Here is a 26,263-nt window from a genome sequence, read left to right on the forward strand (position 1 = left end):
GCTATAGACATTTAACCAAACCATTAATATTGATGTATAACATGCTGTGTGAATTTATTTCTCTATCCAAGGATAACCAGATCCATCATCTGTTAACACAACATTGGTTAAATATTTTGAAAGGTTGTCAGAATAATTCACTGAGTAAAATGCTTACTGAACTACTTTCTTTCATTTCAGTGCTTCAGGTAGAAATGGCACCAGCATAAATTTAGTAATGGGTAACTTCAAATATTTACAATGGTCCCCTGAGACTCTATCTGAAATGAAGTCTCAGGTAAATGACATTATAGAGGACGAAATTGTTAACTGTTTACAATAGCTTTTTAAAAAGCAGTTAATCTTTAAGGAAAGCACAGGGAATATTTCCAAAGCAGACTGATTATTAGAGTAGATAAATACTGACTGCAAATACACACTAGAGATTTTTTTCTGTCCACCTTCAGGATCCTGTGTTTTCTTGCGCAGTCCACAAAGCAGGATGTCTAGTCACCTGCTCTCAGAGTCCATGACAGGTCTGCACAAAACCCCTAACAGATAAATCAAGCCCAACCTCCCTGTCTTATGGATTATTTGAGAGTAGAACTGGAAAAAATATGTCAATAGGATAACCACATTACATTTAAATCATTCTCTCCACCTTAACTAAATAAGTGTTTTGCCTACTAAATATATGTGTTAAATAGATTGCTTTATTTCTTTCCTAAGTTGACTTTCTAAATTATATTTTTCTCCTCATGAAAATATATACAATTTGGGCAATTATTTGAGTATTCTTTTCACATACCTGGCATATTCTCAAACCTCAGAGAAAATCTTCTATTTGAAGTAATGTTCTCGCCTCTCTGGCTAGAGATACAATTCCCTTATCTGTTGCCACCTAATTCTCTGCCTTGCATAGAGGCGGGCATCGTCTCTTGTAGAACAATCTACACGTAGGTCTTAGAGCTATACTAGCCCTGTTCACACATAGTATTTCCCACTGATAGCATTACATTTTAATTATGACTTTATTTACTTCTAGAAAATAAAAGCAGACATACCAAATACCATTATGTGATGTCTAAACTTAATATCGTACTACAATATACATACAATACATACAATAATACATACGACTTGGGAACTTATCTGCTTCTTCTCAGCAGGTAAGTAATACTAGTCCAATGCCAACAAGCCACTTGCTCCTCCCAGTGCAAATTTTAACCACCTTCCACCCTATATTAGTTTGTTCTCACATTGCTATGAAGAACTACCTGAGACTGGGTATTTTCTAAAGAAGAGGTTTAATTGACTCACAGTTCTGCAGGATGTACATGAAGCAGGGGTGAGGAGGCCTCAGGAAATTTACAATCATGGTGGAATGCAAAGGGCATGTCTTACATGGCCAGAGCAGGAGGAAGAGAGAGCAGGGGGAAGTGCTACACACTTGTAAAGAAACAGATCTTGTGAGAACTCACCCACTATCATGAAAACAGCAAGGGGGGGATATCTGTCCCCATGATTTAATCACCTGCCACCAAGCCACTGCTCCAACATTGGGGACTACAATTCTACATGATATTTGGGTGGTGACACAACTCCAAACCATGTCTTTCTGTCCCTGTCCCCTTCCAAATCTCATGCACTTTTCACATTTCAAAATACAATTATGCCTTCCAACGGTTCCCCAAGTTTTTAACTCATTCTGGCATTAACCCAAAAGTCCAGAGTGTCATCTGAGATAAAGCTAGTCCTTTTCACCTATGATCCTGTAAAAAAAAAAAAAAAAAAAAAAAAAAAAAAAAAAAAGTACTTTACTTCCAAGACACAATGTGGGTAGAGGCATTGGGTAAATACTCCCTTTCTGTGCTCGCTTCAGCAGCACATATACTAAATACTCCCTTTCTAAAAGGGAGGAATTGGCCAAAACAAAGGGGCTACAGAGCCCATGCAAGTCCAAAACCCAGCAGGGCAGTCATTAAATAAAACTCCAAAATAATCTCCTTTAAGTCCATGTCTCATACAGGTCACACTGACACAAGGGTGGGCTGCCAAGGCCCTGAACAGTTCTGCGACTGTGGCTCCTCAGGGTACAGTCCCTGAGGTTGCTTTCACAGGCTGGCATTGAGTGTCTGTGGCTTTTCTAGGCACATGGTGCAAGTTGTCAGTGTATCTAACATTCTGGGGTCTGGAGAATAGTGGCCCACTTCTCACAGCTGCACTAGGCAGTCTCATAGTGGGAGCCCTATGTGGGGGCTCCAACCCGCATTTCCCCAATGTACTGCCCTAGTAGATGCTCTCCATGAGAGCTCCACCCCTGCAGTAGGCTTCCGCCTGGACATACAGGTGTTTCCATACATCCACTGAAATCTAGGCAATGGCTCCTAGGCTTGGCTGTGTCTCCACCCAAGTCTCATCTTGGATCATAGCTCCCATAATTCCCATGTGTTAAGGGAGGAACCTGGTGGGAGATAATTGAATCATGCGGTGGTTTCCCCTATATTGTTCTCATGGTAGTGAATAAGTCTCATGAGATCTGGTGGTTTTATAAAGGGAAACCCCTTTTGCTTGACTCTCATTCTCTCGTTTGCTGCCATGTAAGACATGCCTTTCACCGTCCACCATGATTATGAGGCCTCCCCAGCCACATGGAACTGTGAGTCCATTACACCTCTTTTTTTAATAAGTTATTCAGTCTCAGGTATGTCTTTACCAGCAGCATGAAAACAGACTAATATAGTAAACTGGTACTAGTAGAGTGGGGCACTGCTGTAAAGATTCCCAAAAATGTGGAAGTGACTTTGGATCTGTGTAACACGCAGAGGTTGGAATAGTTTGGAGGGCTCAGAAGACAGGAAAGTGTGGGAAAGTTTGGAACTTCATAAAGACTTGTTGAATGGCTTTGACTGAAATGCTGATAATGACATGGGCAATGAAATCCAGGTTGAGGTGGTTTCAGATGGTGATGAGGAATTTTTTGGGAACTGAAGTAAAGGTGATTCTTGCTATGAAAGAGATTGGCAGCATTTTGCCCCTGCCCTAGAGATCTGTGGAACTTTGAACTAGGGGGGGTTGATTTAGTGTATCTTGCAGAAGAAAATTCTAAGCAGCAAAACATTCAAGAGGTAACTTGGGTACTGTTAAAACCATTCAGTTTTAAAAGGGAAACAGCATAAAAGGTCAAAAAGTTTGTAGCCTGACAATGAGATAAAAAAGAAAAAAGCATTTTCTGAGGAGAAATTCAAGCCAGCTGCAGAAATTTGCATAATGAACGAGGAGCCAAATGTTGATCACCAAGAAAATGGGGAAAATGTCTCCAGTTCATGTCAGAGAACTTTGTTGCAGTCCCTTCCATAACAGGCCTGGAGGCCTAGGAGGAAAAATCATTTCATGGGTCAGGCCCAGGGCCCCTCTGCTGTATGCAGCCTAGGAACTTGTTTACCTCAGTTCCAGCCACTCTAGCCACAGCTAAAAGAGGCTAGGGTACAGCTCAGGCCATGGATTCAGAGAATGCTAGCCTCAAGCCTTGGAAGCTTCCATGTGGTGTTGAGCCTGCAGGTACACAGAAGTCAAGAATTGAGGGTTGAGAATCCATCCTAGACTTCAGAGTTTGTATGGAAATGCCTGGATGTCCAGGCAGAAGTTTGCTGCAGGAGCAGGGCCCTCATGGAGAAGGACCTCTGCTAGACAGTGTGGAAGGAAAATATGGGACCAGAGCCTCGACACAGAGTCTCCACTGAGACACTGCCTAGTGGATCTGTGGGAAGAAGGCCACCATCCTCCAGGCCCCAGAATCATAAATCCCCTGACAGATTGCACTCTGTGCCTGGAAAAGCCACAGACACTTAATGCCAGCCTATGAAAGAAGCTGGGAGGGAGGCTGTACCCTGCAAAGCCACAGGGGCAGAGCTGTCCAAGTCTATGGGAATCCACTTCTTGCATCAGTGTGACCTGGATGTGAGACATGGAGTCAAAGGAGATCATTTTGGAGATTTAAGATTTGACTCCCCTGCCATATTTATAGTTGCATGGGACATTTAGCCCCTTCATTTTAGCCAGTTTCTCCCATTTGGAATGGGTGTATTTATCCAATGCCTCTACCACCATTGTATCCAGGAAGTAACTAACTTGCTTTTGATTTTACAGGCTCATAGGCAGAAGGGACTTGCCTTGTCTCAGGTGAGACTTTGGAATGTGAACTTTTGAGTTAATGATGAAGGCATGATTGGTTTTGAAATATGAGGACATGAGATTTGGGAGGAGCCAAAGGCAAAATGATATGGTTTGGCTGTGTCCCCACCCAAATCTCATCTTGAATTGCAGCTCTCAACTCCCATGTGCTGTGGGAGGGACTGGTGGAAGATATTTGAATCTTGGGGCAATCTCCTTCATACTGTTCTCATGGTAGTGAATAAATCTCATGAGATCTGATGGTTTTATACAGGGGAAACTCTTTCACTTGGCTCACATTCTTTCTTGTTTGCTGTCATGTAAGACATGCTTTTACCTTCTGCCATGACTCTGAGGCCTCCCCAGGCACATAGAACTGTGAGTCCATTAAACATCTTTTTTTTTTTTTTTGAGACAGAGTCTCGCTCTGTCACCCAGGCTTGAGTACAGTGGCGCGATCTGTGTTCACTGCAAGCTCCGCTCACTGCATGACATTCTCCTGCCTCCGCCTCCCGAGTAGCTGGGACTACAGGCGCCTACCACCGCGCCTGGCTAATTTTATTTTTGTATTTTCAGTAGAGATGGGGTTTCACCATGTTAAAAAGGATGGTCTCGATCTCCTGACCTCATGATCCGCCCTCCTCGGCCTCCCAAAGTGTTGGGACTACAGGCGTGAGCCACTGTGCTTGGCCCAACATCTTTTTCTTTATAAATTACCCAGTCTCGGGTATGTATTTATCAGCAGTGTGAAAACAAATTAACATAGATCCCAAGGTGCAACTCTTGCAGTCTATCTACCCACAGACTTAATACCATGTGGAAGCCACCAAAGCTTTTGGCTTGCACTCTCTGAAGCAATGGTCAAAGCTTTACCTTGGTCCCTTTTAGCCGCTGCTGGAGCTGGATCACCCGTGATCCAGGGTCCCATGTCCTGATGCTGCACAGAACAGTGGGCCCTGGGCCTAGCCCATGAAACTGTTCTTCCCTCCTAGGGCTCTGGGCCTGTGATGGGAGGGGCTGCCACAGAGGTCTCTGAAATGCCTTCAAGGCATTTTTCCCATGATCTTGGCTATCAACATTTAACTCCTCTTTATTTATGCTAATTTTTGCAGCTGTCTTGAATTCCTCCCCACAAAATGGGATTTCTTTTCTCTCATAAGGCCAGGCTTCATATTTTTCAAACTTGTATGCTCTGCTTCCCTTTTAAAAATAAGTTCCAGTTTTATATAATTTTTTGCTCACAAATATGAGGATGGCATACTATAAGCAGCCAGGAGACATCTTCATTGTATTGCTACTTAGAAATTTCTTCCTTCAGTTACTCTAAATCATCACTCGCAAGGTCAAAGTTCCACAGATCTTTAGCACAGGAGCAGAATGCCTCCAACCTCTTTGCTAATGCATAAGTGGCCTTTGCTCCATTTCCCAGTAAGTTCCTCATCTTCATCTGTGACCACCTCAGCCTGCACTTCATTGTGCATATCACTATCAGCACTTTAATTACAACAAATTAACAAGTCTCTAAGAAGTTCCAGACTTTCCCTCTTCTTCCTTTCTTCTTCTAAGCTCTCCAAACTGTTCCAGCCTCTGCCTATTAACCAGTTCCAAATCTGCTTCTACATTTTCAAGTATATTTATAGCAATGTTCCACTATCTGTACCAATTTAGTTTATTCTCACATTGTTATAAAGACATCTGACATTGGGTCATTCAAAAGGAAAAGATGCTTCATTGACTCCTAGTTCTGCAGAGTGTACAGGAAGCATGGTTAGGGTAGCCTCAGGAAACTTACAATCATGGTGGAAAGCAAAGGGCTTACACAGAAGAGCAGGAGGAATAGAGAACGGGGAGGGGGGGGACGTGGCACATACTTTTAAACCACCAGATCTCATGAGAACTCACTCACTCTCATGAGAACATCAAGGGAGGAATTCAACCCCATAATCTAATCACCTTCCACCGGACCCTTCCTCCAACATTGGGGATTACAATTTGACAGGAGATTTGGGTCAGGACAAAAATCCAAACCATACACACTCCATCTGCATTTGCAGGTTACTAGAGGGGGTAATAGGGAAAGGAGACAACACCACATCCATGAACTGAGAACTGACAAACTTAACAACAGTGATCTATTGTCTTGGTTAGAATCACAAGATGTTTTCTGTGGATAAAAACAAGGATTTGATGTTTGAGAAACAAAAGGGAAGCATTAAACAAAAGTGGTATTTAGCACCAAGGCTTGAGACTCACGCAGGTTCTCTGTAATGATAATACTACAGTAGACCAGTGCCTACAAGTCAGAGATCAAGGTGAAGCAGTGCTGGTTCCTTCTGAAGACCGTGAGTAAAGGATCTGTTTCAGGCCTCTTCCTTGGATTGTAGAGGGCTGTCTTCTTACCAGGTCTCTTCACTTTGTCTTTTTCTGTGTGTGTCTCTCTGAGTGTCTGAATTCTCCTTTTTTTAATTATACCAGTCATATTGGATTGTGGTTCATTTTAATTACTTCACCTTGACTTGCTCTGTAAAGATACTGTCTCCAAAGAAGGTCACATTCTTAGGTACTTAAAGTTAGCACATCAGCATATGAATTTGAGAGGGGACACAATTCAAACCATAAAACATGTACAGGAGCATTCATCCCATAACTCTTGTGAGTGTTGTTGTCAGTTAATACTCCACAGGAGCCTCCTACCTCTGAGAACTGCTTACAAACAGAAGCTGTTTTGCCTGCATGTTTCTCCTCTATCACTGAGAATTAAGTAAGCCACAGATAAATATTGGCTGACTTGCGGGTATAAAAGTCCTGCCTGCTTCCTCCAGATTGGACCAATAGTGTTGCATAATTAAGGCTCCAGAGTGTCTCATGGATTCTGGCTGTGATTTTGTGTAATCATTAAGGATTTTGTAAATTTAGTTCATCATACCAGATTGCAAGCTCCTTCGATCTTGTATATACACTTTTATAATAATTATTAGTAGCATTTGTAATTAATGATTAGCTTTGTCCATAATTAGAGCTTGTAACAGCACAAGTGCATCCTTGATAAATACATAATTGGAAAAAGATCTTGCTAAGCTGGGGCTTAGCATCACTTATACAAAACACATTGTGTACCCATATAGAAAGAGTAACAGATAAATGACATTGCTGACTTTTATGCGATGTAAATGATCTTCTAGGCACTAAATGATATACCACACACACACATATACATACGCATGTGTGTCTGATGTTTACATATAAGGTTTAAATATATATTTAAATATATAATTAGCTTTCAATATATATTTAAATAAAAGAATAGTAGTCTTCAATATGAATTTTAATCTTCATTATCTCAGGTTTTGAAAATGAATGACATATTTGTTTATTAAATAAAGTAATAAACATTTAAATTTCTGAAAAATAAGAATTATGAAATACATTTAAAAGGCACAATAACCACAATCTGTGTAATGAAATGCTACCAAAAATAATTCCATAATGAGAATGTTTTAGTGAACTAATTCTGAAAATGTGTCATTATCATATTTATTGTTAGATTGAAAATAATGTTCCCAGAGAGACGAAAGAAAGCCTATCTTTTTAAGTAATGTAAATTTTTCTTTATATATTTGCCTAAATTATTGCTTCTAGAATTTGTTCTTGGCAATGTGTTTTTACATTTGGGTTGGACTTTTAAAAGCAGATTATCAGAGGATTTCTGATTCTGGCCAAGATGGAGTGGTGATTTTTATTTAGCCCAACTAAAAACTCTGGACATAACTCAATAAACAAGCTGAGGAAGAGTATTAAAGGTGGACTGCCTCAAGTACTCAGGACTTCAACAACATGGTAATGCATGTCCTTGGTTTTCTTATTTCCTCCCATACATCTTGGGCAGGACACTTCATAAGCCTTTAATTTGTAATGGCCAACAGGCATGGAAAAAAAAATATCCAAGAGAGGCCTGTCTCCTTTAGCCAAAGGAACAGAAAATGGGTGACCTAAGGAGGAAAAAAATTCCAATACACAACCTACTCCAGGCAAACACCACAGAAATCCCACTCGCATACCACTTGCACAGTTTCACTCGGGCCAAGTGGGAGTTGACCTTCTACCCTACCACTTAGAGAAGCATCCTGTAGAAGCAGGTACTGATGCTCCAAATCCTCTGCCTAGTGATGTCTGCAGGACTGAATAGAGAGCTGACCATCAATTCTTTATTTATCTAGGGAAGGAATGCTCCAAATCTCATGCTCAAGTAGTGTCAGTGGGGCAGAGTAGGGAGTGGATCCTCATCCTTCATCTGGTGGCAGCAGAACATACTCTAATTCTCCTGCCAGGGTAGAATCAGTAGATTCCAGCGGCAAGTTGAGTCTCCACTCCCACCCCCATTTAACAAGGGACTCGGAAATGAAGTTGGTTAGCACTTCATTTATTCCCATTCTTCCCCTAATGTCAGTGAGGCCCAGTGTGGAGCTGAGCGGCAGGCCTCAACTTACAGCAATAAAGTGATGTGATTCAGATATTTGTTTTCCCTCTTCATGGTGTCAGAAGGGCACAGTAGAGAACCGATATTGGTACACCACTTTTACCAGGAAGGTGGAAGCTGAATTTCTAGCTGACCTATTTGCGAAGAGGCAACACTCCACTTTTTCCAGTTGGAACAGGTTGAGGAGGGGATCCAACAGAAAGCCTAACATACGTGCCCCCTGCCCTCATGCTACACATCAACAGGGGGAATACAAGATTCAGAATATTATAATATTCAAAATGTATAGGATTCAATTTTAAAGAGGACTTATCATACTACGGACCAGGAAAATCGCAACTTGAATAAGAAAAGATCATATATAGCTATGCCAACGTTAAAATAAATCAGATGCTGAAATTGTCTGATAAAGAAAAGCAGCTATTATAAAAATGTTTCAACATACATTTACCAATTCTCTTGAAACAAATGAATAAGTAGAACATTTCAACTAAGAAATAAAAGTTATGAAAAAGAACCAAATCGATAATTTAGAACTAAAAATTGCAGTATTTTTTCAAAATGGCTGACTAAGGACATTGGATGCCAGTTTTCCTCAGAAAAACGATGAAAATTACAGGTTAATGGACAAGTTCTGAATGGAAAACTTAATGAAGAAAACCAGGACCTCTCATAGTGCCCATGGAGAGAAGCTGATGTTCAGAAGAGAAAAGCAGCAAGACGCTGGCACAGATCAACCCCAGAGAAACTTGAAGTTCTATGGAAAGGATAGGTGGGAGTGCTTCTCTCTTTCCCTCACCCTTGTGACCAAACTGTTGGTGAGCCCTTCTGTCCTCTTGACCTAGGGCGATGCTATCAGTGGAGATTTAAGGTTTCCTGAGGAAAGAACCCGGTTTCCATGCCTGCACTCCCTTCACACCTGAACTGAAGCATTGGGCACCATACTTGTTGTTCACCTGTTGCGGGTCACTGCCCTGCCTGGAGATTCTCTGCTCTTGAGTTACTGCACCACCAGATTCTTAGCAAATGTACCTCATAGCCTGGTCTGATTTTGGCAAGTGCAGCAGAACGGTGGGTCCCTGGAGAGCTGTGGGACCCCCTGGAGATCTAACCGTTGGCATGGACCACCCCTAAAAAAAGGAGGAGCACATTCCACCGAAACTTCCCTTGGGACAAAGGACACATTGGTGTGGCACAAATTGATGAAAATGGCAGCACTGATGCCTGGGAATAGACGTGGGGAGTGTGTCATCTCCCATCCCCATACCCCATCAACTGGTGTGGACACATTAGTGGTTCTTCCCACTGGAAAGCCTGCACATGTGCACTTAGAGAAAGCATTTTTAGCACTTTTCACAGTGGCATGACTCTTGCTGAAAGTTAGCCCTTGCACAGAGTCATGACTCTTGCTGAAAGTTAGCCCTTGCTGCTTGGGCATATATGAAGGACTGGACCCAAGTCCCCTTTCCTACACAGAGTGACAGTATCTCACCAATGGAGATAAGAAATGTCACAGAGTTGTCTGTACTGGAATCAGGGAAGAGATTCTGCCCCAAGCCCACTTTGATGGAGCGTATTTGTGGCCTGCAGCTGCACTGTGGCTGGCAACCAACGGATCAATTCTTTACAAACTGAAGGTCATGTGCCCAGAGACACAGGTGTGATAGGGAAATGAACCAGGTTTCTGCTGGCTCAGGATGAAGAACTGGTGCACCCACCCCGCCTCTTCCCTTGAGACCTCAGCACATCACACATGATCTCTTTCCCAAACCCCCCTTTCAGGGCAGGTGTTTCCACCCGTTATCAACCCATCTGGGTGTGAGCAAGCTATTACTCTTAAGCTCCACTTATGAACTACAGTCTAAAACACATTACCAAATAATAAACCTCCTTCCAGAAAGGCTTGGTGCTTACCCACAAGACAAGCTTGCTGACTTCCACATCCTCAGACCACAGAAAATAGTGTGTCCACTCATATGTCCAATGCATAGCTATAACAGCAACATCCAAGAAAGTCACTGCATGAAAGTTATCCACAACTAAGGAGCCCAAACATAGCAGTGCCCCACTGAATGGGTCCAGAAACAAAGCCAAGTGATTATATATAACGTACACCATACTCATACCACCAAGGGAAACAAGAATTTTAAAAATATCCCATCCAAATGATAGCAAATTCAAAAATAAGAAGCAACAGCTTCTTAAAATGGGAAGAGATAAACACAAAACCACTGACACTACAAAAAGCCAGAGTGTCTTGATACCACCAAAGGATCACACTAACTCCCTGGAAATGGATCCTAATGAAACTGAAAAGCCTGAAAAAACAGATAGATAATTCAAAATATGATCTGAGGAAACTCAATCAGTTCCAAAGGAAAGTTGAAATTTAACAGAAACCAGTAAACAGATTCAGTATATGACAGACAAGATAGCTATATCAAGAAAAAAAAATAGAACTTTTGGAATTGAAAATTTCACTAAAGGACTGTTAAAATATAGTAGGAAGCTTTAACAATAGACTAGATCAAGCAGAAAAAGAAATTTCAGAGCTTGAAGACAAATCTTCCAAATTAACCCAGTCATACAAAAAACATTTTTAAAACTAACAAATCCTTTGGAATTATAGAAATATGGAATCATGTAAAATGATCAAGCCTAGAAATTATTGGCATCTTTGAGGGAAAAGAAGAAAAAAGAAAAGAGGTGGAAAACACCTTTGAGAGAGTAATTCAGGAAATATTCCCTAATCTTGCTAGGGAGGTCAACATCCAGATACAAGAAATTCAAAGAACAAGATACTATATAAGATGACTGAATGAGTTCATTCTCACATTGCTATAAAGAGCTACTTGAGACTGGGGAATTTATAAAGAAAAGAGGTTTAATTGGCTCATGGTTCCACAGGCTGTAGAGGAAGTATGGCTGGGGAGTCCTCAGGAAACTTCAATTATGCCAAAAGGTGAAGGGAAAGAAAGCACATTTTCACATGACCAAACAGAAGAGAAGGCAAAAGGGGAAATGCTACATACTTATTTTTTATTATTATTATACTTTATGTTCTAGGGTATATGTGTACAACATGCAGGTTTGTTACATATGTATATATGTGCCATGTTGGTGTGCTGCACCCATTAACTCATCATTTACATTAGGTATATCTCCTAATGCTATCCCTCCCCCCTCCCCCAACCCCACAACAGGCCCCGGTATGTGATGTTCCCCTTCCTGTGTCAAGTGTTCTCATTGTTCAATTTCCACCTATAAGTGAGAACATGTGGTGTTTGGTTTTTTTGTTCTTTTTTTTTTTTTTTTTTTTTTCAACAAAGACCACGCCATTTACTTACAAAGGCCAGTGTGGGAGCTGGGGGAGGTAGGGAGGGAAAGCCACACAGACATCTTCTCTGGACTGCTTGGGACCTTTCCCACTTGGAGCAAACTCTATTCCTCTTGCCGTCATATTCTCAGCCATGGGGTCGGTCCTCCAAGCAGCTGGGCCAAGTCGCAGAGGGAAGAGGTGATATGAGCCTCCTCTGTGCTCTGACAGAGCAATGTCCAATTCCAGATCAAAGGCATCATTGCCACCCTCTCCTCTCCTTCCTCAAAGAAAACTTTCTGGCCTGGAGGGAAATAGTTAAGAACTGAAAGGCCAGGGGCTCTGAAGGAAAAAAAACCCTCTACTATTCCCATAAGGCAGTGAGGGGTGATAAGGGTGCTAGTCACAGCTCTGACAGCTTCCAAAAGGATACCCACATTACCTCTGGGTTACTCAGCATCCAGAGCCCCAAGGGACCTAGTTCTCCTGTATTCCTGCAATGGACTGACCCTTTTACCCACTTGTCGTTGGTAGTGGGAAAGCACTCTGAACCAGAAACCAACAAAGAATCCACTTCCCACACAACTTAAAAGTGTAAGGACACATGCAGATACACACGCACCCCCCCACTACTCACACAGACCCCAATCCCCTTCATGTCTTTGGAGGGGGGCTCAAATTACTAGTGCCTGGGGACAAAAGCAAGCCCTGGGTCCATGGAAATGTGTGTGTGTGCATATAAGCATGTGTGTTTGAGGAAATAAAGCCAATATGACCCCTCGTGGGGCATGGCGCTTAGCTTCATTGAGCTCCTTTCTTCAGTTCAAATTCCATTAGCATCTCTAAGTCTCTTCTGCCAGCTTGGGCCTGGATTCTTCTGCCTAAAAGAGCTATGAGTGCTTCTGCTCCCCAATTCCAACTTCCAAGCCTTTTACTCAGGCTGTCTCCCCTATTCCCTTCCTCCGAATAATCTCATTCCCTCCTCTTTCACACCAGTTTCCACTGGGCTGGTCCAGGGTTTGTTAATTCCTGTCCAGAGGGCTGTCTCATCTCCCTCTTCAGACAGAGAGAACAAGCGTCTTCCTCCTTACCCTGGAAGTCCCAACAGTGCCCACGAAAAAGTGCTGAATGAAGTGACCAGAATAGGGGCCGAGGAGGAAAATTACCGCGTGTTTCACCTGCTCCTCCTTCAGAGCAAGAAATTCTAGCATTGGTTGGGCTAGGGGTGGGGAGTAGGGAGAAAAAGAAGGAAGAGAGTTACCAAAAGTAAACATAAGACAAAACCCTAGTGGTATAGATGGAAGACTATGTTCCAGTAAACCAGACAGCTGGTTCCTCCTTCGACTCTGCACAGCCACTGAAAGTTTAAAGATTGCAAAAGGTGGTGTGGGGCAAGGAGGTAGAGTCAATCAATGAAACTGTGAAAACTATTTAAGTAGCACTGCTCAAGGAGACCAGGAGAGAAGATTCTGTTACAGATGTAGCAGTAAAACCATAATTCTCAGACAGTGCTAAGGGGTTGGAGCCCATGCCTCTAAAGTCACCCTGCTGTTTGGAGAGGATGAGGGAGAAGACAGAAGGGATGACAAGCTGCAGAGGGTAAGGGCTGACAGAAGAACCAAACGCTGACATCGAGGGAGGGGAGAGGCATGAGGCATGGGCCGAGGGATTAGGAGAGCTGGGAGCCCAGCAGTCTCTCGATAGCTGCGTTGATGTCCCCTCCTGTGGCAATCAGGGCCTGCAGGTTGGCCTCACGATTGATGAAGCCCATGGAGTTGAACTGCTCCAACAGCTGCTGAAATCTCACTTCTGGAGTCTGCACCTGTGAGTTTCCACTTCCAGCCAAAAGCTGGATCATCTGCTGCATGAGCTGCTGCTGGGCACTGGAAGCCCCTGTTGGAGAAGATGTGGCTGGCGTGGCTGGCGAGGAAGTGGAGGCCTCGGGCGTAGACCCAGCATTGCTGCCGGCTGAGGGTGCTGGGGTCCGGGACATCCCAAAGGAGCCAAGGCTGGGTACCAGCCCAGGGGCCTCGGTCTGCAAGGTCTGTAGTCCCTGCTGGATCTGCAGCAATGCCTGCATGGTTCGGGGATTGGTAAGGATGGAGAGTGACTCTGGGTTCTGCATCTGCTGCAGGAAGACTGGGAGCTGCAGGCGGAGCTGCTCCTGCAGTTGGGGATTCCCCGCGAAGAGCGGCACATTCACCATCATCTGAGCAGCAAAGTCGGGGTTCTGGGCAAGCGTCTGCATCATGCTGCGCATGTAGGGTGCTGAGATCACATTCTGCATCAGCTGGGGGTTCTCAGAGATCTGCTGGAGGAGGGCTTGCATTTCTGGGCTATTGAACATCCCTGACCCCAGGCTAGCCGCATTGATCCCAGAGGGGTTCGAGACTACCGGGTGCACCTGGCTGGTCCCCGATCCTCCGGTGCCCTCCCCACTGGACCCGGGGGCCTGGGAGGTGGGGGGCGAGGGGCTCCAGGGGTTAGGGAGGGGCTCTCGATTCTCAGTCCGCAGAGGCTGGGAGGATGAGCTGTCGGAGTTCCCGGCCAGGGAAGAGAAGGGATTGTTGCCAAACTGTTCCCGGACAGCACTGAACATGGGCTCCTGGATGTCCGTGTACATGCGGCGGAGGGCATTATACCCTCCAGGGATGCTCTCAAGGTTGCTCAGGGCCCCGATCCTGGTTCCGCATCATTTCTTGCATCATGGCTGGATTCCGAGCAAGCTCCATTGTCTGCCTCATGAGTTCAGGGTTGTTGAGCATGTGGCTGATCTCAGGGTTCCGCTCCATCAGCTGCTGCATCTGGGGGTTGGCCATGATCATGTGACGCATCAGGTCAGGGTTAGGCATCATATCCTGGACCAGGGGTTTCTCCATGATCTGCGACAGCATCTCAGGATTGGACATCAGCTGCCTCTGCATCTGCTGCTGCAGCTCCATGAAGTTGGCAGAGCCCAGGCCCAGGCTGCCCAGCCCTAGGATGCCCCCAAAGCCAGAGAGTATGGATGCAGTAGCACTGGGGGGTCCCTCCCCAGCCCCTGGAGAGGGCCCCCCACCACTGCTCCTCCAGCTTCCACTGCCAGCATCTGAAGAGGCTCTGCCAGAGGTGGAGGGCTGGGCAGGGGTGGCAGGTGAAGCAGGCGTGGTGGAGGGTGCTGAGGCAGGGTCAGGTGTGGAGGGGGAAGAAGCAGTGGCAGCAGCTGGATCTTGAGCCTTCTGAGGGGTCTTGATGACCAGATGGACAGTGAGCCCGTCCTTGATTCCGTGCTGGTTCAGTGTGTCCCCATCCTTGAGGATCTTGCCTGTGAAGATCAGGACCAGCTGATCCTGCTGAGCCTTAAACCTCCGGGAGATTTCCTCTTTGAACTCCTTGACCGAGGCTCGATCGCAGATCACAATTTCCTCCTTGTCCTTAGGGGTCTTGACGGTGACCCGAATAGGGGGCCTCGTCTCGGCCCCACTTGGCTCCGCCATGCCGCCGCCGCCACCCGGCCGCCCGCCAGCCCGCCCGGCTCCTCCTCCTCCCCGCCCCGGTTTTTTGTTCTTGTGATAGTCTGCTGAGAATGATGGTTTCCAGCTGCATCCATGTCCCTACAAAGGACATGAACTCATCCTTTTTTATGGCTGCATAATATTCCATGGTGTATATGTGCCACATTTTCTTAAGCCAGTCTGTCATTGATGGACATTTGGGTTGGTTCCAAGTCTTTGCTATTGTGAATAGTGCTGCAATAAACACACATGTGCATGTGTCTTCAAAGCTGCATGATTTATAATCCTTTGGTATATACCCAGTAATGGGATGTCTTAGTCAAATGGTATTTCTTGTTCTAGATCCTTGAGGAATCACCACACTGTCTTCCACAATGGTTGAACTAGTATACACTCCCACCAACAGTGTAAAAGTGTTCCTATTTCTCCACATCCTCTCCAACACCTGTTGTTTCCTGACTTTTTAATGATCACCATTCTAACTGGCGTGAGATGGTATCTCATTGTGGTTTTGATTTGCATTTCTCAGATGGCTAGTGATGATGAGCATTTTTTCATGTGTCTGTTGGCTGCATAAATGTCTTCTTTTGAGAAGTGTCTGTGTGTCTTTTCATATCCTTTGTCCACTTTTTGATGAGTTTTTTTCTTGTAAATTTGTTTGAGTTCTTTGTAGGTTCTGGATAGTAGCCCTTTGTTGGATGAGTATATTGCAAAAATTTTCTCCCATTCTGTAGGTTGCCTGTTCACTCTGATGGTAGTTTCTTTTGCTGTGCAGAAGCTTTTTAGTTTAATTAGATCCCATTTGTCAATTTTGGCTTTTGTCGCCATTGCTTTTGGTATTTTAGACATGAAGTCCTTGCCCAAGCCTATGTCCTGAATGGTATTGCCTAAGTTTTCCTCTAGGGTTTTTATGGTTCTAGGCCTAACATTTAAGTCTCTAATCTATTTTGAATTAATTTTTGTATAAGGTGTAAGGAAGGGATCCAGTTTCAGCTTTCTACTTATGGCTAGCCAGTTTTCCAACACCATTTAGTAAATAGGGAATCCTTTCCCCATTTCTTGTTTTTGTCAGGTTTGTCAAAGATCAGATGGTTGCAGATGTGTGATATTATTTCTGAAGGCTCTGTTCTGTTCCATTGGTCTGTATCTCTGTTTTGGTACCAGTACCATGCTGTTTTTAAACAACTAGATCTCCTAAGAACTCACTATTATGAAAACAGTGAAGGGAAAATCTGCCTTCATGATTCAATCACCTCCAGCTGGTCCCTCACGCAATATTGGGGATTGCAACATGACATTTGGGTGGGGACACAGAGCCAAATCATATCAATGACTATCCCAAATGCATATAGTCATCAGATTATGCAATGTCAACACAAAAGAAAAAATCTTAAAGACAGCTAGAGAAATGGCCAAATTATCTATAAAGGAAATCCCATCAAATTAACAACAGATTTTTCAGTGGCAACCTTATGAGCCAAAGAAGATTGGCAGCCTATTTTTAGCCTCATTAAAAAATGTCAGCAAAGAATTTCATATCCTGCCAAACTAAGATTCATAACCTTAGATAAGTCTTTCCTGGAAAAGAAAACACCAAAAGAATTGGTGACCATCAGATCAACCCTACAAGAAATGTTCAAAGAGATTCTAAATGAAATGAAAAAATGATACTTGACACCATAAAAGCACACAAGTTCAAAGCTATCAGATCCTATAAAGCAATTACACAATTGAGTTTACAAAGCACCCAACTAACAACAATATGACAGGAACAAAACCTCAAATATCAATATTGACCTTGGATGTAAATAGCCTAAGCACTCTACTTAAAAGACATAGAGTAACAAACTGGATTATGAAAAAAGGCTCAACCTCTGTTACTTTCAAGAGACCTATGTCACATCAAATGATATCCACAGGCTCAAAGTAAAGAGATGAAGAAATCATGCAAGTGGAAAACAAAATGAGCAAGAATGGCTATTCCTGTATCAAATACAGTATATATTAAACCAACAATTAAAAAAGACAAATAAGGCCTTTATATAAGATAAAGGACTTAATTCAACAAGAAGACTTAACTACACTAAATATGTATGCACCCAACATCGGAGCACCCAAATTTATAAAACAAACAGTACTAGATCTAAGAAAAGAGGTAGACAGTCATACAATAACAGTGGGGTACTTCAGCACCCCACTGACAGCAGTATATCAAGGCAGAAAGCTAACAAAGAAATTCTGGAAGTAAATTAGACGCTTGACAAATTGGACCTGGTAGTCATCTAAAGAATACTCCACTCAACAACCACAGAATATGCATTTTTTTCCATCTGTACATGGAATAGTTTATGTAACTAACCACATGTTTTTCATAAAGCAAATCTCAATAAATTCAAAGAAATTGAAATAATATCAAGCATCTTCTTAGACCACAGTGGAACAAAACTAGAAATCAATACCAAGATGAACTCTCAAACCCACGCAAGTACATGGCAATTAAACAACTTATTCCTAAATAACTTTTGAGTAAACAAAAAAGGCAGAAATAAAAAAACTTTTTAAAACAAATGAAAATAGAAACAAAACATACCAAAACCTCTTGGATACAGCAAAAGCAGTGTTAAGACGAAAGCTTACAGTACTAAATGCATATCTCAAAAAGGTAGAAATATCTCAAGTTAACAACCGAACATTTCTCCTAAAGGAACTAGAAAAACAAGAAAGAAAACAAACCCAATGATAAAAGAAGAAAATAAATAACAAAAATTATAGCAGAACTAAATGAAATTGAGACTAGGAAAATGATACAAATAATCAAAAAACAAAACATTGGTTCTTTGAAAGGATAAATAAAATTAATAGACCACTAGCTAGATTAACCAGGAAAAAAAGAAAGATTCAAATAAGCAACTTCAGAAATGACAAAAGTGACATTACACACATGGAAACACAAAAGATCCCCAGTGACTACTGTAGAAATCTCTACACGCACAAACTAGAGAACCTAGAGGAAATGAAAAAAAAATGCTGGAAACATATAACCTCCCAAGATTAAACCAGGAAGAAACTGAAATCTTGAACAGACCAAGGAAAATTTTCAAAGTTAAATCAATTATAAAAAAAATCTACCATCCAAAACAACAACAAAAAAAGCCCTTGACCAAAGAAATTCACAGCCAAAGCTTACTAGAAGAGCTGGTATCAATCTTACTCAAAACTATTTCAAAAAAAAAAAAAAATGAGGAGAGATTCCTCTCTAATTCATTCTACAAAATTAGTATCATCCTGAAACCAAAATCTGGTAAGGACACAACAACAACAAAAAAAGAAAACTACAGGCCAATATTTCTGGTGAACATAGATGCAATCAGTGTCAAGAAAATACTAACAAAACAAATCTAGCAGCACATCAAAATATAACTATTCATGATCACGTGGCTTTTATCCCTGGATGCAAGAATGGTTCAACATAAGCAAATCAATAAATGTGATTCACCACATGAACAGAATTAAAAACAAAAAACATATATCCTCTCACTAGACACAGAGAGAGCATTTTATAAAATCTAACATTCTTTCGTGATAAAACCCTCAATAAACTAGGCATCAAAATAACATACCTAAAAATAATATAGTCCATCTATGACAGACCCACTGCCTACACCATACAGAATGCACAAATTTGAAAGGATTCCCCCTAAGTACTGGAAAAAGACAAGGATATCCAGTTTCACTACTATTCAATACTGAAAGTCCTAGCCAGAACAAAGTCATGAGACAGAAATAAGTATATCCGGAAAGGAAAAGAATAAGTCGAACTATCTCTGTTTACTGATATGATCTTATAACTAAAACACCCTAGTGATTCCTCAAGGACACTACTAGACCTGATGAAGAACAGAATACAAAGTCAATGTACACAAAGCAGTAGCATTTCTATACACCAATAATGTTCAAGCTGCAAACCAAATTAAGAATGCAATCCTATTTACGACACACACACACACACACACACACACACACACACACACACACACACAAATAAAATATAACTGAAGAGGTGAAAGATATCTTTTTTTTTTTTTTTTTTTTTTCTGTGGTGACGGACAGACAGGACTAGTGGCATTAGGCCTGATGGTTTCTTTTTGTTTTTTAATTATACTTTTAAGTTCTAGGGTACATGTGCACAATGTGCAGGTTACATATATATACATGTGCCATGTTCATGTGCTGCATCCATTAACTAGTCATTTACAATAGGTATACCTCCTAATGCTATCCCTCCCCTTCCCCCTATCTCACAACAGGCCCCATTGTGTGATGTTCCCTATCATGTGTCCAAGTGTTCTCATTGTTCAAGTCCCACCTGTGAGTGACAACATGCAGTGTTTGGTTTTCTTTGTGATAGTTTGCTCAGAATGATGGTTTCCAGCTTCATCCATGTCCATACAAAGGACATGAACTCATCCTTTTTTATGGCTGCATAGTATTCCATGGTATATATATGCCACATTTTCTTAATCCAGTCTATCATTGATGGACATGTGGGTTGGTTCCAAGTCTTTGATATTGTGAATAGTACCACAATAAACATACCTGTACATGGGTCTTTATAGTGGCATGATATATAATCTGTTGGGTATATACCCAGTAATGGGATGGCTGGGTCAAATGGTATTTCTAGTTCTAGATCCTTGAAGAATTGCCACACTGTCTTCCACAATGGTTGAACTAGTTTACAGTCCCACCAACAGTGTAAAAGTGTCCTATTTCTCCACACATTCTCCAGCACCTGTTGTTTCCTGACTTTTTAATGATCGCCATTCTAACTGGTGTGAGATGGTATCTCATTGTGGTTTTGATTTGCATTTCTCAGATGGCCAGTGATGATGAGCATTTTTTCATGTGACTGATGGCTGCATAAACGTCTTCTTTTGAGAAGTGTCTCTTCATATCCTTTGCCCACTTTTTGATGGGGTTGTTTTTTTCTTGTAAATTAGTTTGAGTTCTTTGTAGATTCTGGATATTAGTCCTTTGTCAGATGAGTAGATTGCAAAAATTTTCTCCCATTCTGTAGGTTGCCTGTTCACTCTGATGGTAGTTTCTTTTGCTGCACAGAAGTTCTTTAGTTTAATTAGATCCTATTTGTCAATTTTGGCTTCTGTTGCCATTGCTTTTGGTATTTTAGTCATGAAGTCCTTGCCCATGCCTATCCTGAATGGTATTGCTTAGGTTTCTTCCAGGGTTTTTATGGTTCTAGGTCTAACATTTAAGTCTTTAATCCATCTTGAATTAATTTTTGTATAAGGTGTAAAGAAGGGATCCAGTTTCAGCTTTCTACATATGGCTAGCCAGTTTTCCCAGCACCATTTATGAAATAGGGAATCCTTTCTCTACTTCTTGTGTTTGTCAGGTTTGTCAAAGATCAGATGTTTGTAGATGTGTAGTATTATTTCTGAGGGCTGTGTTCTGTTCCATTGGTCTATATCTCTGTTTTGGTACCAATACTATGCTGTTTTGGTTACTGTAGCCTTGCAGTATAGTTTAAAGCCAGGTAGCGTGATGCCTTCAGCTTTGTTCTTTTGGCTTAGGATTGTCTTGTCTATGTGGGCTCTGTTTTGGTTCCATTTGAAATTTAAACTAGTTTTTTCCAATTCTTTGAAGAAAGTCATTGGTAGCTTGATGCGGATGGCACTGAATCTATAAATTACCTTGGGCAGTATGGCCATTTTCATTGATTCTTCATATCCATGAGCATGAAATGTTCTTCCATTTGCTTGTGTCTTCTTTTATTTCCTTGAGCAGTGGTCCTTGAAGAGGTCCTTCATATCCCTTGTATGTTGGATGCCTAGGTATTTTATTCTCTTTGAAGCAATTGTGAATGGGAGTTCACTCATGATTTGGCTCTCTGTTAGTCTGTTATTGGTGTATAAGAATGCTTGTGATTTTTGCACATTGATTTTCTATCCTGAGACTCTACTGAAGTTGCTTATCAGCCTACAGAGATTTTGAGCTCAGATGATGGGGTTTTCTAAATATACAATCATGTCATCTGCAAATAGGGACAATTTGACTTCCTCATTTCCTAATTGAATACACTTTATTTCATTATTCTGCCTGATTACCCTGGCCAGAACTTCCAACACTATGTTGAATAGGAGTGGTGAGAGAGGGCATCCCTATCTTGTGCCAGTTTTCAAAGACAATACTTCCAGTTTTTGCCCATTCAGTATGATATTGGCTGTGGGTTTGTCGTAAACAGCTCTTAATATTTTGAGATACGTCCCATCAATACTGAATTTATTGAGAGTTTTTAGTATGGAGTGCAGTTGAATTTTATCAAAGGTCTTTTCTGCATTTATTGAAATAATCATGTGGTTTTTGTCTTTAGTTCTGTTTATATGTTGGATTACATTTATTGATTTGCATATGTTGAACCAGCCTTGCATCCCAGGGATGAAGCCCACTTGATCATGATGGATAAGTTTTATGATGTGCTGCTGGATTTGGTTTGCCAGTATTTTATTGGGGATTTTTGCATCGATGTTCATCAGGGATATTGGTCTAAAATTCTCTTTTTTTGTTGTGTCTCTGCCAGGCTTTGGTATCAGGATTATGTTGGCCTCATAAAACGAGTTAGGGAGGATTCTCTCTTTTTCTATGGATTAGAATAGTTTCAGAAGGAATGGTACCAGCTCCTCCTTGTACTTTTGGTAGAATTCGACTGTGAATCCGTCTGGTCCTGGACTTTTTTTGGTTGGTAGGCTATTAATTATTGCCTCAATTTCAGAGCCTGTCGTTGGTATATTCTGGGATTCAACTTCTTCCTTGTTTAGTTTTGGGAGAGTGTCTGTGTCCAGGAGTTTATCCATTTCTTGTAGATTTTCTAGTTTATTTGCATAGAGGTGTTTATTCTCTGATGGTAGTTTGTGTTTCTGTGGGATCGGTGGTGATATCCCCTTTATCATTTTTTATTACGTCTATTTGATTCTTCTTTCTTTTCTTCTTTATTAGTCTTGCTAGAAGTCTATTTTGTTGATCTTTTCAAAAAACAAGCTCCTGGATTCATTGATTTTTTGAAGGGTTTTTTATGTCTCTATCTTCTTCAGTTCTGCTCTGATCTTAGTTATTTCTTGCCTTCTGCTAGCTTTTGAATGTGTTTGCTCTTGCTTCTCTAGTTCTTTTAATTATGATGTTAGGGTGTCAATTTTAGAATTTCCTGCTTTTGCTTGTGGGCATTTAGTGCTATAAATTTCCCTCTACACACTGCTTTAAATGTGTCCCAGAGATTCTGGTATGTTGTATCTTTGTTCTCATTGGTTTCAAAGAACATCTTTATTTCTGCCTTCATTTTGTTATGTACCCAGTAGTCATTCAGGAGCAGGTTGTTCAGTTTCCATGTAGTTGAGCGGTTTTGATTGAGTTTCTTAGTCCTGAGTTCTAGTTTGATTGCACTGTGGTCTGAGAGACAGTTTGTTATAATTCTGTTCTTTTACATTTGTTGAGGAGTGCCTTACTTCCAACTATGTGGTCAGTTTTGGAATAAGTGTGATGTGGTGTTGAGAAGAATGTGTATTCTATTGATTTGGGGTAGAGAGTTCGGTAGATGTCTATTCGATCTGCTTGGTGCAGAGCTGAGTTCAATTCCTTGATATCCTTGTTAGCTTTCTGTCTCGTTGATCTGTCTAATGTTGACAGTGGAGTGTTGAAGTCTCCCATTATTATTGTATGGGAGTCTAAGTCTCTTTGTAAGTCTCTAAGGACTTGCTTTATGAATCTGGGTGCTCCTGTATTGGGTGCATATATATTTAGGATAGTTAGCTCTTCTTGTTGAATTGATCCCTTTACCATTATGTAATGGCCTTGTCTCTTTTGATCTTTGTTGGTTTAAATTCTTTTTTATCAGAGACTAGGATTGCAACCACTTTTTTTGTTTTCCATTTGCTTGGTAGATCTTCCTCCATGCCTTTATTTTGAGCCTATGTTTGTCTTTGCATGTGAGATGGGTCTCCTGAGTACAGCACACTGATGGGTCTTGACTCTTCATCCAATTTGCCAGTCTGTGTCTTTTAATTGGAGCATTTATCCCATTTACATTGAAACAAATGGGAAGTTTTAGAATTAGGGTAACATGAGGAAGAATTTGGCTGTTTCTTTTCTCTTTTTTGTTTGGATTTTTGGTAACACCATCTTTTATTTCAGGGTTTAAGAAATTTTTTTGCCCCACCTACAGCAGCTATCAAAAGTGGTGAACAGGAGAAGGAGGATGAAAATTGGCTTGTACTGTCTTTTGTGGCTACAGAAAGGCTAACGTTAGCTTTGGTTTTCTTATTTATTTATTTATTTTATTTTTTATTTATTTATTTTTTTTTTTTGAGACAGAGTCTCACTCTGTCGCCCAGGCTGGAGTGCAGTGGCCGAATCTCAGCTCATTTCAAGCTCCGCCTCCCAGGTTCATGCCATTCTCCTGCCTCAGCCTCCCGAGTAGCTGGGACTACAGGCGCCTGCCACCTCACCCGGCTAGTTTTTTGTATTTTTTAGTAGAGACGGGGTTTCACCATATTAGCCAGGATGGTCTCGATCTCCTGACCTCGTGATCCACCCGTCTCGGCCTCCCAAAGTGCTGGGATTACACGATTGAGCCACCCCGCCTGGCTAGGTTTGGTTTTCATGGATTGTAATTGTGTGCCGGCACCTGTCAGATGTGCAGAGGACTTGGGAGGTTTTCCGGGAGCTTGTCAAGATGTGGGAGCTGAGCTTCATTGCTCTGCAGTATTGACTCAGGCAATGGCTAATTTGGTAGCTGACAGATCTAAAGGAAGCCAAGGGTCAAGCCCTAAAGTGGGAAAGTGTTGTAAGTGTAGAAAAACTGGACATTTCAAAAAAGAATGCTGTCAGACCTCTGGGCTAAAGGGATCTTGTAACAGTTCCCCTCTTAACAGAAAAAAAGCCAGGACTTTGCCCACGTTGAAATAAAGGAAACCATTGGGCTACTCAATGCCGCTCAAAATTTCATCAAAACAGCACCCCACTGTCAGGAAGCGAGAAGGGGGCCTGGACCTGGGCATCTCAAACTATGAGGACATTTCCCATCCAAGCCACAGTGCCATCTCAGGGGTGGGTTTCTGGAGGCACATTGATTCTGTCTCCCCAGGAACACCTGGAAACGCAGGATTAGATCTCCTATTTAGAGAACAAATTATGTTAATGGAAAGAAACAGACTCACTAATATTCCCATCGGTATTTGGGGACCTTTGTCAACAAGATACATGGGATTAATTTTGGTAAAAGCTGTCCTAACTTACAGGCCCAGGAGTTGCTCATTTTGATTGTGAAGGAGAAATTCAGGCAGTGGTAATATCACAAGATCTTTGGATTTTTGAACCAGGAGATTATGTTGCTCAATTTTTGCTTATTCACTGTAAATTGTACCTTTCTCTTTGTAAGAAGAAACGAGGTCAGGGACTTGGAAGTGCAACTAGGAGAGAGATTTATCTATCATAACCCATAGCATCTAGTGGACCCACCTGTACAGTGCAAACTGAAAGTTTAAGGATTGCTTTTTGCTATAGTGTTGTATGAAAAGGATAAGCCTTGATTTGCTTTCTGTGTGTCTTATGTTAATCAGGAAGAGACTATCTCTCATTATCACTGGAAAGTTTTACCCCACAGTAGGTAATTAACCAAAGAGGCAGAAGCTGAGCTAACAAATGCTCAGCAACGGCTTGCCTCCTGGCTCCAGCCACAAAAGCTTTTTGCTTCTGTTTCAGTAGATTTACTAACGTGGGTACGAGGGTATGCTTGTGTCTTTACAGAAGACGAACAAACCATGGGGGTGCCCTCAAGATGTGTGCGACCATGGAATGGGAGACTGGTGGGACCCATGGATTCCAATTACAGACCTGGTTCCCCTAGTACAAGCCATGAGCCAGGGGACAGATCAAGAAAACCACACAGGAAGCTGAGAAACTGCTGGAGTGCCAGGGTTTCACCTTTTGCTGGAACTCAGAGGTACAATTGATGCTGAATGGACCAATGCTTTCTGACTGAGCTCCTCTCTACCCTGAATACAAGAGACCCTAATAGGCAGGAATATCATCACCCCTATTCAGCATGAAGAAGTTGCAGAAGACAGACCTTCATCTTTCTGCAACCCTTAGGATTAAGGGTCCTCTTGTAAAAGGGAAGGGGAAAATACATAAGCAGCATTAAAACCAGAGCAACTCTATTTTGAATAAGGGCTAAAAAATGAACCTGGATCACCAACTGGCAATTAAGGGCTGCACAGCCTGCAATTGTCTTGCTCAATTAATTTTAAAACAACAAGATGTTGGAGGCCACACGAATGTTTCTTGTGATTAGGTACAGCTGAAACCTGTTAGTAATATTAACCTGTGATCAATTAAGCAGTTGACCAATCATTACCTCCTCCTCCTTGCTCTTGTTACCCAATAAATAAGGGCTGTGGATGCTCAGAGCGGTTGCCTTTGCTCACTAGAAGTAGGGAGCCATTTTCTTCTTTTCTTCTCTTTTTTTCTTCCCCATGCTAGCCTTTCCTTAAAACAGTTTCTTTCGTTCTTTTGTGATTTCTACATTCATCGCTTCGTTCAGTTGTAATGACCGTCCCAAGTGATAACAGTATTCACTGCTGTAATGATGGTCTCAAGTAGTAGCAGTGGCACTCTGCCACAGGTATTATGTTCAACACCAGAGTGATGGATTCACAAGACATTACATAATTTTTATAATTTTTATTTACATAATACACTCATGTAACAAACCTGCACGTGTATCTCCTGAATGTATAATTTTAAAAATGCAGT

The 26,263-nt window shown here is 41.8% G+C and overlaps 1 long non-coding RNA gene and 1 pseudogene across 1 annotated transcript in view; one reads left to right on the plus strand and one right to left on the minus strand.

Moving 5' to 3' along the window:
- The window catches only part of LOC135964973 (uncharacterized), a 134,315-nt gene that overhangs the window by 1,462 nt on the left and 106,590 nt on the right, over positions 1–26,263 (plus strand). Inside the window, exon 2 of the long non-coding RNA XR_010577707.1 lies at positions 447–515. This is a non-coding gene — a long non-coding RNA (uncharacterized lncRNA). The remainder of the gene's footprint in view (positions 1–446; positions 516–26,263) is intronic.
- LOC123566859 (ubiquilin-4 pseudogene) lies at positions 11,947–15,474 on the minus strand (annotated as a pseudogene).

The sequence above is a fragment of the Macaca fascicularis genome, chromosome 9 (genome assembly GCF_037993035.2).
Source record: "Macaca fascicularis isolate 582-1 chromosome 9, T2T-MFA8v1.1".
Taxonomy (NCBI): domain Eukaryota; kingdom Metazoa; phylum Chordata; class Mammalia; order Primates; family Cercopithecidae; genus Macaca; species Macaca fascicularis.